The following is a 15,006-nucleotide window of genomic DNA, read 5'->3' on the forward strand; positions in this document are numbered from 1 at the left end:
CAGACAGGAACTAAAAAATTACTATGTAGGCTCTCCGACAATGTCCTAAGTCCACTTGACGGAACAGGCAGACAATTATAGGATATATCCAGGTGAGTTACAGCCGTGTGACAAGGTCAGTTTCTTCTTACAACTGTGATCTACGTAATAGATAAAAGCCTGTAATTATAGAGGTGATGACATGTTTATATCTATATTACAGAAGACTCTTCTTCCTGAACATGAAGCAACGCTGGCTCCTGATCTTGTGTCTTATATGTCTGGCAGGGGTAAGTACATGGGGGCTACCATTCTACCTATCTAAAATTAGCTGATGGCCATGTTCACAAAGGACCCCTTACATGGGGATTTCTAGGTTTTTACTTTAATGACAATGATAGAGCTGGAGGCATTTTTGAGCTTCTGACTTCCATGGCAACCCGTTGAACTTGATGGGCGCCATAGAGAGCGCCTTCACCCTCTGTCTGGGCAATTTTTGGAGGTCCTTTTAGAACTGCATGGAGAGAACCTCACACGTGTGGTGGTCAACTCTTCTTTCCCCTGAGCATACTCAGGGCCCTGCTGTCAAGATTGTAGCTTCATAACATGAATATCCTCAAACTCCCCTAAAATCCTTCGAGAATCGGAGTCTTCCCTTTCATTTCAGTTTGTTTCTATGTATTTTTCCAGGAAATAAATGTATTTAGAAAGTGAATAATGGTTAACCCTCATGTGACCCTGAGGGGTAGGTATTCACTGGAGTTATTCTATTGGCCAATAGTGGTCACATGATTGTGTTTTATAAATAAGGGGAAATGTATCTGATTCACTGCTAATTAAAGTTGTTGTTAGCTCATGATTTTTAAAAAAAAATAAGCAGAATTATAAAAAACTAGCTGAAGAGCCCGGCATTGCCCGGGCATAGTAACCAACTGTGGGTAGTTATAACAAATTATAATGATTATATTGCACAGAAAAACATTTCACATCATATATACAACACTACAGATTTGCAACACAAATTAACTAAATGATTACCCAAGTATTGATAGTATTTTATTTTCAACTCATTCAAGAGCCTTTTGATAAACAACATGTGTATCTGTGTATCTAATCCTATCCTGTGTGATACTGACTGCTGAGCCATGTATCTAATCCTATCCTGTGTGATACTGACTGCTGAGCCGTGTATCTAATCCTATCCTGTGTGATACTGACTGCTGAGCAGTGTATCTAATCCTATCCTGTGTGATACTGACTGCTGAGCCGTGTATCTAATCCTATCCTGTGTGATACTGACTGCTGAGCCGTGTATCTAATCCTATCCTGTGTGATACTGACTGCTGAGCTGTGTATTTAATCCTATCCTGTGTGATACTGACTGCTGAGCCGTGTATCTAATCCTATCCTGTGTGATACTGACTGCTGAGCTGTGTATCTAATCCTATCCTGTGTGATACTGACTGCTGAGCCGTGTATCTAATCCTATCCTGTGTGATACTGACTGCTGAGCTGTGTATCTAATCCTATCCTGTGTGATACTGACTGCTGAGCCGTGTATCTAATCCTCTCCTGTGTGATACTGGGCTCCCCCTGCAGTCTGTCAGAGGGTGGTCTGCGTTGGCACGGTAATACATTGTGTTATTTTCCAGCTTTACAGAAGGACGATAACACCATAGAAATGATAAGAATAATAGGCAAAATTGTTTGGTGAATTGGAATGCACAGGGTTAAAATTTCACCTCACAACATAGCCTATGATGCTCTTGGGGTCCAGATGTGTGACTGTGCAAAATTTTGTGGCTGTAGCTGCGGCGGTGCAGATGCCAGTCCCGGACATACACACACACACATTGAGCTTTATATATTAGATGAAATCTTTGGAAATTCGAATTCTCCAGGTTGAACGTTTTATTAAGAAAAAAACAGGCAATCCCCACATGTATTCAGGCTGGCCAGCAGCCACAAATCATGCTGTTGCGGTGATACAAACTAAATCTCCGAGCACGCCAAAACTCTCGGAGACTACCATGCTCGGGGAAACCCGAGTAAAGAGTATACTCGCTCATCACTAATCAGGATAGTTTTCCCATAGTTCAACTTTTTTCTACAATGCTCGTCTTTTTTTTTCAATGATGGCTCAATGATAGTTGATGATAATTTTTTTCACACCCTGGGTTCTTTCATTTTATTGGGGGCAAAAGGTGCTGCTGTAGTAAGTAAAGATGCAAGAATTTTCTTACAAGCCGATAAGAATTTTGTGTTGTCTATCATAGCATCACTTTATGTTAGAGAGTCTAAGAGAATCGTAAAGATGTGTCTGTAAAATATTTTGCATTTTTTTATAATTTACAATATTTTTAGTTTAATTTCAGGTTCTTTCTAATGAAGAATGTAGAAAAATACAAACCTCCGTCCCCTAAGAAGCAGACTCCTCCTATGAAAACCCACCAAACCATAACTGTCTCCTCGCGAACTATTAACCCCAAATTCATAAAGTTTATGAGAATGATTGATTGGCCTGGACCTCCATCTCCTGTCACACATTATAACTTCTCCACCAGTCCTAATAAATGTAATTATGAACTACTGAGACCACGGAAAAAATACAGAGTTGGGGAGAAATTGGAAGTGATCATCACGGCTCGGGATCACAATGGTCAACAAAAGCAATATGGTGGAGACTTCTTCCGGGCCAAGCTCCACTCACCAGCGCTTAAAGCTGGAGTGACCGGTCACGTGAAGGACTATAATAATGGAAGCTACTTGGCCACTTTGCTTCTTCCGTGGACGGGGGAAGCTCGAGTGCAGATCAGGCTCATTCATTCCAGTGAAGCTGTTAATGTTCTGAAGAGAAAGAGGGAAAGTCATCCAGAGAAGGTAAACGCAGCATTTATCCATTCCAGATGGGGTTGGTACTAGAGGTAGATGGCTACTTAGGGCTACACCTCAGAACAGATATTAGGTGAGGAGTGGAATTTTAGTTTAGAAATGAATTATAGGGAATTTGTGCACATCACACTTTTTCCTTGATTGTCTTGTGTGCAATCATCCCCAGCACAAGAATCGTTGAAGGACCTGATCATAGAAAGTAACATGACTATTGGTGTGAAGGTCCTGAAATCAATGGATGGAGCAGCAAGATTTTATAGAGTAGGCATGTAAGCTGCTGTTTGGCCGTGTATGGAGTCTGGTCTAAAGTCTGTAGTTATTTGAATGGTCTGATTTAGGGCTTGTGATTGTTTTGAGGGTCTCTAGCCTTTAGGAGGTTTGAGGTCTATATTAATTCTTAGATCTGGACTGAAGCCTACACCTGATCTGGGATATGTACCGTAAATGTTTGGAGGATCTAGTCTTGGGTCTCTGGTTATTTTGAGGGCTTGGGCCTGTAGTTATTCTGGTCTGAAGTCTCTATTCAGGGGTCTGGTCTGCCGTCTAAAGTTATTTAGCGAATCATCTGAGGTTTGGAGAAATTTTTTAGGGTACCGAGTCTTTATCAGGGAGTTTGGTGTCTATATTAATTCTAGGATCTGCTATGGAGTCCATATTTATTTAGTGGTTCTGATCTTTGGTCTATAGTTATTTGGAGGGCCTTGTCTTGGATCTTTGGTTATTTCAAAGTTTTGTTTTTAAGTAAGTGGTTTGGTCTTAGATCTGTAGTTAGTCTGGGATCTGGTCTGAAGTGTGTATCTAGAAGTCTGGTTTGGTGTCTGAATATTTTTAGGGTCTGGATTCTGTGTTTTATAAGGGAGTCTGGTTTTCTTTTGAGGGTCTGAGGTCTGATTTATTCTTAGACCTGGTCTGGAGTTTGATATTTTAAAGTCTTTTTTTGTGCTTAGGTGGCTTGACATTTTTTAAGGTCTGTACTTGTTTTGGGGCGTGGGGTGTAATTATATTGATTTTTTTTGTCTGTATTAATTTTTTGGTGTGATAATGAAATCATAATTGTTAGTTTGCTGGTGTTTTTAGGTCACATGTTAAAAAGATTGCACAAATGACCGTTCACATGAAAACCCTCACGATTACCTAAACAAATGGAAGTTAACGAGCGCCGATTTGCTATATCGCTGACCGACCCATGTTATGAGCCCCTGGAAAGGGACAGTTAGAAGGCTGTGAGTGCTCAGAGTGCTCTAACACAAGGGTACTCTTATATGTCTGCTTCTGCAAATAAAATGCTTATATAACTTAATAGTGTAAGTTTACAGCGGCATTTTTTTATGAGACCACCCCTTTAAGTGTTTTTTTTCTACTCGTCCCTTTAGATTTAAAAACAATCAGTGGGTAACATTACACCCATGAAACTGTTGGCATATGCAACAGATCAGGACTAATAAAAAAGTTGGGTTTGACCGAATAAGTCCTTACTGTTGAGAAAGGGTGTTGGCATATGCAAAAGATCAGGACTTAGTATATGTAAAGGAGGACTTTACACTATCCTGACAGCAGATGGCTATAGTGTGAAGTTATATGTTTGCTGTATTGTGAGGAGGGAAGCTCTCTTGTTGTTGTATAGGTTTTACTTTCGCTTTTGACTGTATTATACCAGCAGCACGGCTGTGTGCTTCTGATTCTTCTCTCATGTTTACCCATAAGAAGTAAATGCTGTTTATTCAAGATAACTTGCTCAGTGAAGTTCTCCTGTGTACCGGTGGATTCACAAAAGATACACTCTGAAACAGGTTATGGGCCCAGGACACAGAAGAGAGACACCCAGGACACAGAATCCCAGACACCCAGAACAGGAGCTAGTCCCAGACACACAGGAGATAATCTCAGACATGGAGAAGCAGATAAGCTCTGTTAACAGAAGGAGATAAAACCCAGTGAACAGAGGCTGAAAAGAAAAAATCCAGATACAGAGAGACAAAGGAAAATATGACCCAGGAACTGGATGGCTGCACACTGGAGATAATTACAGAGAATCACCACACACAGGATATACAAGAAGAAAGAATATCTTCATAAAACAAGTAAGATTATATAAAAATGATGTGCAGCACTGAGCTGAAACTCACAGTAGCTAAGCTGAACAGTGAAAATTATCAGTTATGGAAATTCAAAGTAGAGATGTTATCTAAAGATGATTTATGGGAAGTAATCATTACAGATAGACCTGATGAAGATAATCAGACATGGGATAGAAAGAATAGAGAAGCTAGAGCCACCATTAGCTTATTAGTGGATGATGCTCAATTAATACACATAAGAAATGAAGAAAGCGAAAAAAGTGGGACGCATTGAAAAAGCTATATGAGAGATCTAGTTTAAATCAAAAGTTATTTCTATTAAGAAAGCTTTACAGTATGAGATTGAGTGCAAGTGACAATATGCAGATGCACATATTCTCAATGATGGAAGTAATATCAAGGCTAAGGTCTATTGGTGAAGACATTAAAGAAAGTCATGTAGCAGCAATATTATTGTGCAGTTTACCAGATTCGTATACAGCCTTGATAAATGCACTAGAGACAAGACCAGAAAAAGACATCACATTAGATTTTGTGAAAACCAGACTAAGGCTATGTGCACACGATGCAGATTTGCTGCGGATCTGCTGTGCATTTTTCCACAGAGAAACGCTGCAGAACCGCACTGTGATTTACAGTACAATGTAACTCAATGGAAAAAAAAGGCTGTGCACATGGTGCAGAAAAATCAGTGCGGAATTGCTGTGGATTTAAAAGAAGTGCATGTCACTTCTTTTGTGTGGTTCTGCAGCGGTTCTGGACCCCTCCATGATAGAAATCTGCAGTGGCAAAAACTGCAGAAAAACCGCACAAAATCCGCATCAATTCCGCAGCAAAACCGCGTCTGCAGATTCTGCCAGGAGATGCGGATTTTGTGCAGAAAATTCTGCACCACTTTTCCTACGTGTGCACATAGCCTAATAGATGAATATCAGAGAAGGAAAGAATAGACAAATGATTCTTCTACTGAAAAGGACAGTGGAAACACTCTTAAGGCTACAGAATTTAAAAAACCCTATAATAAAGTGACAAGAGAATGTTTCAGATGTAAGAAAAAAGGTCATTTCAAGAAAGACTGTACCATATAGAAAGCAGAACAACAAAAATTACAACATAAAGAGCATACACAGAAAGTGAAAAACACAATTTCATGTGAGAATAATTGGAATGGCACATTTAAAGTAACAGACAAGAAATCATCACTTGGTTGGTTTACTGATTCATGAGCAATGAGTCATATGACAAGTGACAAGAATTTCTTCACTGATCTTGATTTAGATAAGAAAGAAGCCATTTATCTTGCAGATGGAAGCAAAATAACCGCAGAAGGTATTGGACAAGGTATGCTCAACTGTTCAAACAAGTTCAGACAAGATTCAAAGATACTTGTACAGGATGTGTTGTATGTTCCAAAATTGGAAGGCGGATTGTTATCTGTGAAGCGTTTAACAGCCAATGGACTCACTGTAAAATTCAAAGACAATGAGTGTGCCATTCTAGCAGGAAACAAGGTGATAACCAATGTCAAGGCAGATGAACAATTATATCATCTTGACACACCAAAGGAACAGATGAAGGTAAGTACACATGATCACAAGAACTGTATTCACATGTGGCATAGATGTCTAGGACACAGACACCCTGGCAGTATAAGAGAACTACAAAGAAAAGAATTGACAAAAGATCTAAAGATATCAGATTGCTCAATTACCATAAGATGTGAATGTTGTATAAAATCTAAAGCCACAAGAATATCTATTCCAAAAGAAAGTGAGATGAAAAGCAAAAGACCACTTGATTTGGTGCATACTGACGTATGTGGACCCATGCAAGTGACTACATCAGGAGGAAATAGATACATGGTGACTTTTATAGATGACTACTCAAGATACACAGTCACATAATTAAGAACAAAAGTGAAGTTTTTGATAAACTTGTAGACTACGTAACAAGGTCGAGTAACAAATTTCAAAGGAAGCGAATTGTCATCAGAAGTGATAATGGAGGTGAATTTACAGGTCACAAAATAGAAAACTACTTAAGACACAATGGAATAGAACACCAGAAAACTGTTCCATACACACCTGAACAAAATGGAGTAGCAGAAAGGAAAAACAGAACTCTGACAGAAATGATAAGATGTATGCTGACAGATTCCAAACTATCAGAGAAATATTGGGGTGAGGCAGCAATGACAGCTACATATCTACAGAACAGACTTTTTTACAGAAAAGTGAAGAAAACTCCATATGAACTGTGGCAAGGTATGAAACCAAGTGTAAATCATTTAAAAGTTTTTGTATGTAAAGTTTTTATATTCATTCCAACAGAAAAACATTTCAAACTTCAAAACAGATCCATGGAGGGAATATTTGTTGGATATAGTGAAAATTGCAAGGGATACAGAATCCTAGATCCCAAAACAGTCAGAGTCATGGTGAGTAACAGTGTGACATTCATTGAGGATCTAAATGAAGACACTATGATTTCAATTGACACAAAAATATTAAAAAAAAGCAGGGACATAGCTGAAGAGGTATCTGATGAGAAGGTAGTTGAAATTGATGAAGAACAGAATACTGAAAATGAAGAAATACAACTACAAACAGACACAGAACCAAGACGTTCAATGAGAGAAAACAAAGGTAAACCACCAAAACATCTCTCATACAAGACAAACACAAGTAAAATTTATGAACCTACCTGTTGGGGAGACATATCTAAACTCCCTAAAGAAGCTAATAAATGGATAGAAGCAACAGAAACAGAAATGAAATCCATGCATGACTCAAATACATGGACACTGACAGATTTACCAGAAGGAAGAAAAGCCATAGGATGTAAATGGATTTTTAAAGTAAAATACTAAACAGATGGCACACTTGAAAGATACCGAGCAAGACTTGTAGCTAAAGGGTATTCTCAAAAATATGGAGAAGACTATGATGAGACATTTGCTCCAGTTGTCAAACATACTACAATAAGAACTTTACTTACAGTTGCAGCAATGAAACAGATGGAACTGACACATCTGGATGTAAAGACAGCATTTTTGAATGGAGATTTAACAGATGACATTTAAAAGGAACAACCTCCAGGATTCAAAGATGAAAGAAACCCAAACAAAGTTTGCAAACTACAGAAAAGCATATATGGTTTAAAGCAAGCAGCTAAAGCGTGGAATGACAAAATCACGGAAGTGCTTACAAATGAAAATTTTCAAAGAAGCAAAGCTGATCCATGCTTGTACACAAAAAGGCTGATGAATAGATGGATTTATGTACTCATACATGTAGACGACATTTTGATTTGTTTTGAACAAGAAAGGGATAAAGAAAACATTGTAAAAATCCTGAAGCAACATTTCGAAATTAAAGACTTGGGAAATGTGAAACAGTACCTAGGAATACAGATAGAAAGAGAATACAGATAGAAAGAGAAGAAGATGAAAGTTTCCTACTGAATCAAAATCACATGATTCTAGACATAACAGAAAAATTTGGATTGAAGGATGCAAAAACAGTAAAGTCTCCAATGGAAACTAATTATCTTAAAGAGATGAATAGTGAGAAAAATATGCTACCAAATAATGAAGAGTACAGAACAGCAATAGGAAAACTACTTTATCTAGTGACTAACAAGGCCAGACATCACAGCAGCAGTAGGAATCCTGAATAGAAAGGTGTCAAAACCAAATAAAGCTGACTGGAATGCTGTAAAGAGAGTAATGCGTTATTTGAAAGGAACCAGCAACGTTAAGCTCAAACTACCCACAAGTGATAATTGCATTTTAACAGGATACGTTGAAGCAGATTGGGCTGGAGATTCAACTGACAGAAGATCTACCAGTGGACATATTTTTTTCCTTTCAGGACCAATAAGTTGGACAAGTAAGAAACAGTCAATTGTGACACTGTCTTCAACAGAAGCATAGTATGTTGCCGCAGCACATGCAAGTCAAGAAGTTCTGTGGTTAAGACAATTGTTGACAGACTTAGGACAACCACAGTTGGAACCGACAAAATTGAAAGAGGACAATCAAGGATGTCTTGTTTTTGCACAAATGGAAAGAGTCAATCCAAGAACCAAGCATATTGATGTGAAGTATCATTTCTTGAGTAATCATCAGGAATAAGGAGTCTTGAAGTTAGAATATTGTCCTACTGAAGAAATGACAGCAAACATCTTCACAAAGGCGTTGAACGCTGATAAACACCAGAGACTAATAAAATAGTTGGGTTTGACTGAATAAGTCCTTACTGTTGAGAAAGGGTGTTGGTATATGCAACAGATCAGGACTTATTATATGTAAAGGAGGACTTTACACTAGCCTGACAGCAGATGGCGATAGTGTGAAGTTATATGTTTGCTGTATTGTGGGGAGGGAAGCTCTCTTGTTGTTGTATAGGTTTTACTTTCGCTTTTGACTGTATTATACCAGCAGCACAGGCTGTGCGCTTCTGATTCTTATCTCCTGTTTACCCATAAGAAGTAAATGCTGTTTATTCAAGATAACTTGCTCAGTGAAGTTCTCCTGTGTACCGGAGGATTCACAAAAGATGCACTCTGCAACAGAAACAACCTGTATTGTGTTGTGTTGTTGACACCCTATGTTGGATCTCTCCCCCTTCTCGGCATCTATTATTAGTAATATGAGTAGAATTAGACAATGGATTGAAGAAGAAATGGATCAAGAGTTGCTGGATCTAAAAGGTCCAAACCCAATATGTTGGCTAAATAGATGAGGTGGCGTAGATAAATGGTGTTCTGTCTGTTTCATCTCCGTTGGTCTTGTGTCAAACATTTTATTTATCCACTAGGCCTCATTTTTCAAAACTGTCTGTAATGCCCATAGCAGCCAATCACAGTGCAGCTTTTATTTTACCAGAGCTGCTTAAGTTCATCAGGACCAAGTGTCACAAATTTACGGGGCTCGGTCCTGGGCCTAAAATTCATGATATTGTAAATTTAAGGAGTAGAGTTATAGCTTCTGCAAACTAACAGGAACAGGTCCAGAGTCATGGAGAGAAAATATAAATGTCTTTTATTTAAATGACTACAAAGCGCTGATGCTTCTGTTGAAGTTCTACAGGACCATCCTAAATTAGGACACAGTGAGAGGTGCTAATCAGCCATATAAAGGGCTAGGTTTTTGAGAACACTGAAGAGTGGGTGGAAGTCTGTTCACCATATCTCCACCCCAGGGTGTGGTCCAGAAGGTAAATGTAGAGCCCTTGGACTCATTCAGTGTTCGGTGTGCTAGGACATGAGCTCTCCAGAGCTGTGCTCGTATTAAAGAGAACTGAATATAGTATGCTGTTTTTGTTTTATGCATTATGTCAGAAGGATCATGTTTGTTTATCTAACTTTGGACAGCTGAAAACTTAAGCAGCAGCAACTACTCACAGATGCAGTTTGTGGCATGGCAGCTCTGACTGCAAGGTCAACTGATGATTTTTCCATTCGGAATGCGATAAGAAGAGCCCTGCGGAAAATTACCCTGGGTTACGACATAAAGGCATTTTTGACCATTTTTAAAAGTGTTGCCAAGAAGGGAAAAACTCCTGCCAGAGCAATGGGTGGAAGTGCTGGCTCCACACTTAATTGGGAAGCCCCAGAAAGCCTACTATGATTTTGCCTTACAAGACACCAAATATTAAATGAAACTGAATACTGAAATTTTGGTGCGCTTGTGTGATGAGCCTTACTTCTTTACTAGGAAATATCTTTGAAGAAATTATTAAACAGCATGTATGTATGCACTTGGATAAGAATACAGCAATTAACCAGAGCCAGCATGGGTTTGTCGCAAACAAGTCATGTGAGACTAATCTAATTTACGTCTATAGTTTCCAAGAGAAAAAGGTCGCACTCTGCGGGATAATGATGAATGTTTATTGACACTGAATTACATGTCAATTCAGTGTCAATAAACATTTATCATTATCCCGCAGAGTGCGACCTTTTTCTCTTGGAAACTACAATCGTCTTGCTACGAGGTCAAGCACCCGGGAGTCCTGGACGTGAGCTCTCCGCCTGCTGCGAGCCACGGACCTTAGCACGGTAACAGCGGTGCCGTCCACTTTCTTGCATTGACTTAATTTACGTCTATGATGGAATCACTGACTAGGTGGATCAGGGAAATGCAGTAGATATAGTATATCTCGACTTCAGCAAAGCATTTGATAAAGTATCTCATGCTATCCTTATTGGAAAATTGACCACTTATGGGATTGACAAGGCTAAGGTTAGGTGGATTCATAACTGACTCAGTGATCGACGAAGAGAGGTAATAAATGGTTACACATCCAATTGCAAGAGTGTTTCAAGTTGGGTACCACAAGGCTCTGTCCTGGGCCAAGTGTTGTTCAACATTTTTATAAATGAACTAGCTAAAGGAACTAAAGGTAAACTAATCATATTTGCAGACAATGCAAAGCTAGGAGGAATAGCTAACACTAGACAGAGAATGGATTCAGAAGGATCTAGATAAGCTTGAACAATGGGCAGTGTTTAATAGGATGGTATTTAAAAGGGAGGAAAGCAAGATTATACATCTGGGTAAGTAAAATGAAAATTACACCTACAACATGGCAGAAAAAGAACTAAGCAAGAATACGTGTGAAAAAGACTTTGTTATACTAATAGATCACAGACTGCACATTAGTCAACAGTGTAGTGCAGCAGCAAAAAAGGCAAACACAGTTCTGGAGTGTATTACAACCTCGATCATGACAAGTAATTATCCCCCTCTACTCCTCCTTGGTCAGAACTCTTTAATACTGTGTACAGTTCTGGGCAACACATTTTAAAAAACAATTGAATACCTGGAGAAAGTTCCGAGAAGAGCTAACAGGATGGTGAGTGGACTGCAAAGTATGTCCTACTAGGAACAGTTAAAGCATCTGGGAATATTTAGCTTGCATAAAAGAAAGCTAAGAGGAGACTTAATAACTGTGTACAAATATCTGAAAGGATGTCAGTGTAGAAGGATTATCCTTATTCTCATTTGCACATGAACACTCGCAGCAATGGAATGAAACTGAAGAGGAGAAGATACAGATTAGATATTTTTGACAGTGAGGGTGATCAGTGAGTGGAGGAGTGGTAAGTTCTCTTCAAACAGAGGCTGGACAGACAAAGGTGTCTGAGATGGTTTAGTAAATCCTACATTGAGCCGGGGGTTGGACACGATGGCTCTGGAGGTCTCTTCCAACTCTAACATTCTATGATTCTATGATTCTAACGGGTCACCGCTGGGCATATTACCATGACAAACCCCCTTTCTCCCAAATGTTTGATCTGATTCTCCTGGTCTAAAAATGGTTGCAGCACTCCCTTCCAAGGTCAATGCCGACTTGGGTTGACAAGGGTCATCCCCGGAATACTGATAACTTGATCGGACTGGTCGAAAGGGGTCCTTGGGTCGAGGGTTCCTTGAGGAGGCAATCCACTTCATATTAGGGCTTCCAACAGTGGGAGGAGGCCCAAAAGGGGGTGGGGTGTCCAAGGTCTAAAGGGGCAGGGGAGGTAGTGCCAAAGGTCCCAGCTGGTGATATTATATGCTGGAAATGTCAATACCCCGGCTATATAGCCTCCCTTTTTCCGCTGACCTCTGAGCAGATGGACTGTAGCCTAGGATGCTGTTTTTTATAATATGCATATCCAGCCTGCATTGTGAACGGTTCACCCAGCGAGGGGCTACAAGCTTAACCTGTAAAGGTGAATGGTCTGAAAGTGACTGGACTGCTAGACTCAGGGAGTTTGGTGACCCTCTCGAGGGTCATACTTCCTCTCCAATATTATGGGCACATAGTGGAAAAAACCCTTATGGTGTTTTAAAAGAGAAATGATTCCAACCATAGGAACGCAAGATATATTGTAATAAAATAGTCCTCCTTGGACTGGACTTAGTAAACCAATAATATCCAAAAGGGAATGTCAATAAGGCCAAATCTCATTCAAAAAATGAATAGCAAAAAAAACCCATGGGTGCCAGAAATGAGAGCAGAGGTTACACCCCACCAAAGCATCATCGAGAATGTGGTCCAGATGCAGTCAAGGATTGCGAAGGTAATCCTCCTTCAGGCACAAGAATCCCAGGCAAGGGTCTACAACTGGTCGTAGATGCTTTGATAATTTAGAGCTAGAGATCAGGTGTTAGTACTGATTCTTTCTGTCAAAAGTAAATTTCTGACCAAGTGACAAGGGCCATACGAACTGCCAAGGAGAAGAAAACTGTACCAGGTGTACCACGTCAACCTGCTTAAGTCGTGGTGAGACAGGGAACCAGCCGAAGCCACGTGCCTGGAGACCAATCCCAAAGCCAAATATGAGGATGTCACAGTGGCAGAGAGTGACCAGGAACAACAGTGCCGAGAAATGCTTCAGCGGAACAGAGACCTGTTTTCAGAGTTGCCAGGATGTACACAGTTTGTCGAGTACAAAATCCTGATGGAACCACATGTTCAGGTAAATCTAAAGCTATATCCAATTCCTGAAGCCTCCTGCGAGGTGATTTCAAATGAGGTGAGGAGAATGTTGAGCCTGGGCATCATTGAGGAGTCAAAGAGCGGCTGATCTAGGGAGAGGGCACCATAAACAGAGAGGAGAGTTCATAAAAAAGGAAATAGCCAACAGTTGTTGGCATGGGCATCGCTTGATGCTTGCCCCTTCAGGAGGTTACCCTTCTTCACCAACCACCCGCCCGTGTGGTCCCTGATGCCGCAATCATGTGAAGGGGCGGGGAGGGCAGACGTAAGAAGCAGAATGCGGGGAAGCCGTACTGGAAAAGATGATGCAATTAGTCGCATGACAGAAGGTCCTATAGTCATGTGTGATGGTCTTACATCTGTAAATGCAATGCAGAGAATGATGCGATATAAGCCCGCAACTGTGTTTGGATGGAAGTTAATATATGGATGCATAATGTGGAATGAATAATATAGAGAACATATGATGTGAATAAGTATGTATGTGAAGCAGTAAAAAATGAATATGAAAAGATAGTGTACCAATAATTATATGTGAAAAAATAAGGTGAGCATAACAAAGAATAATAAAGGATAGAAATAAGAGTAAAGTAAATAAAATAAAAATAAGATGAAGGTGTGTAAAAATGATATATTCATGTGAAAAAACAGTTCAAAATCCAGTAGATATGGTGGTGGGTGGGGGGAAGGGAATGGGGGATAAAAATAATGATGACTATGAAAGACTGCATTGCATCAAGATATATTACAGCTACGTGTGGTAAAACATACAGTATATTTGTAAAGTTACATATTATACAAAGATGGGAATTACACATAAATAGAATTTATAAAAATTAACTATAGGGACAAAATTCAAACCAACATTAGCATCACCATCAGTAATTACATAATAATAACCATTTCCTTAATAAATTATATTAAAATTGACTGTCATAAGTATAAAAAATAGAATTAATAATGAAAATTAACTATATGCATATTAATTACATGGTATACAAAAATGTGGAAGCCAATGGATATACAGTATTTACATCCAACCATATATAATTGATTTCCCTGTTTAGTGACTGAAGGTGCCAAAACTGCTTTGGGCAGAGGGGGGAATGTGTGAGAAGGTCACTAGTAAAATACTGGAGGGGAGATATGTATTACTCAGGATGTTAGCCTCAATGACATGAACCTGGAAAAATGCTCCAGCATTCCAAGTGCTGAGAGGGGTTAATCAGCCATATTCAGGGCTGGGTTTTTGTGAACAGTCGAAGAGTGGATAGGAGGCTGATCACCTTTTCTCCACCCCAGGGTGTGGTTCAGAAGGTAAATGTGGAGCCATTGGACTCATTCAGTGTTCAGTGTGTCTGGAGATGATATCTCCAAAGCTGTGCTCGTGGTAAAGAGAACCGAACCTTGTTTTTGTTTCTTGAGCGGACAAACCCCGCAGCCACACAGAGTGTATTGTATGCTATTTTTGTTTTTCCCATTTTGCCAGAAGAGACGTGTTTGTTTACGTAATTTTTTTACTGGTTTATGCCGTACATTTTTAATAAACCAGCAGAAAGTTTAAA

This window comes from Dendrobates tinctorius, unplaced genomic scaffold (genome assembly GCF_039654945.1).
Source record: "Dendrobates tinctorius isolate UK_male_01 unplaced genomic scaffold, ASM3965494v1 ptg000178l, whole genome shotgun sequence".
NCBI lineage: Eukaryota > Metazoa > Chordata > Amphibia > Anura > Dendrobatidae > Dendrobates > Dendrobates tinctorius.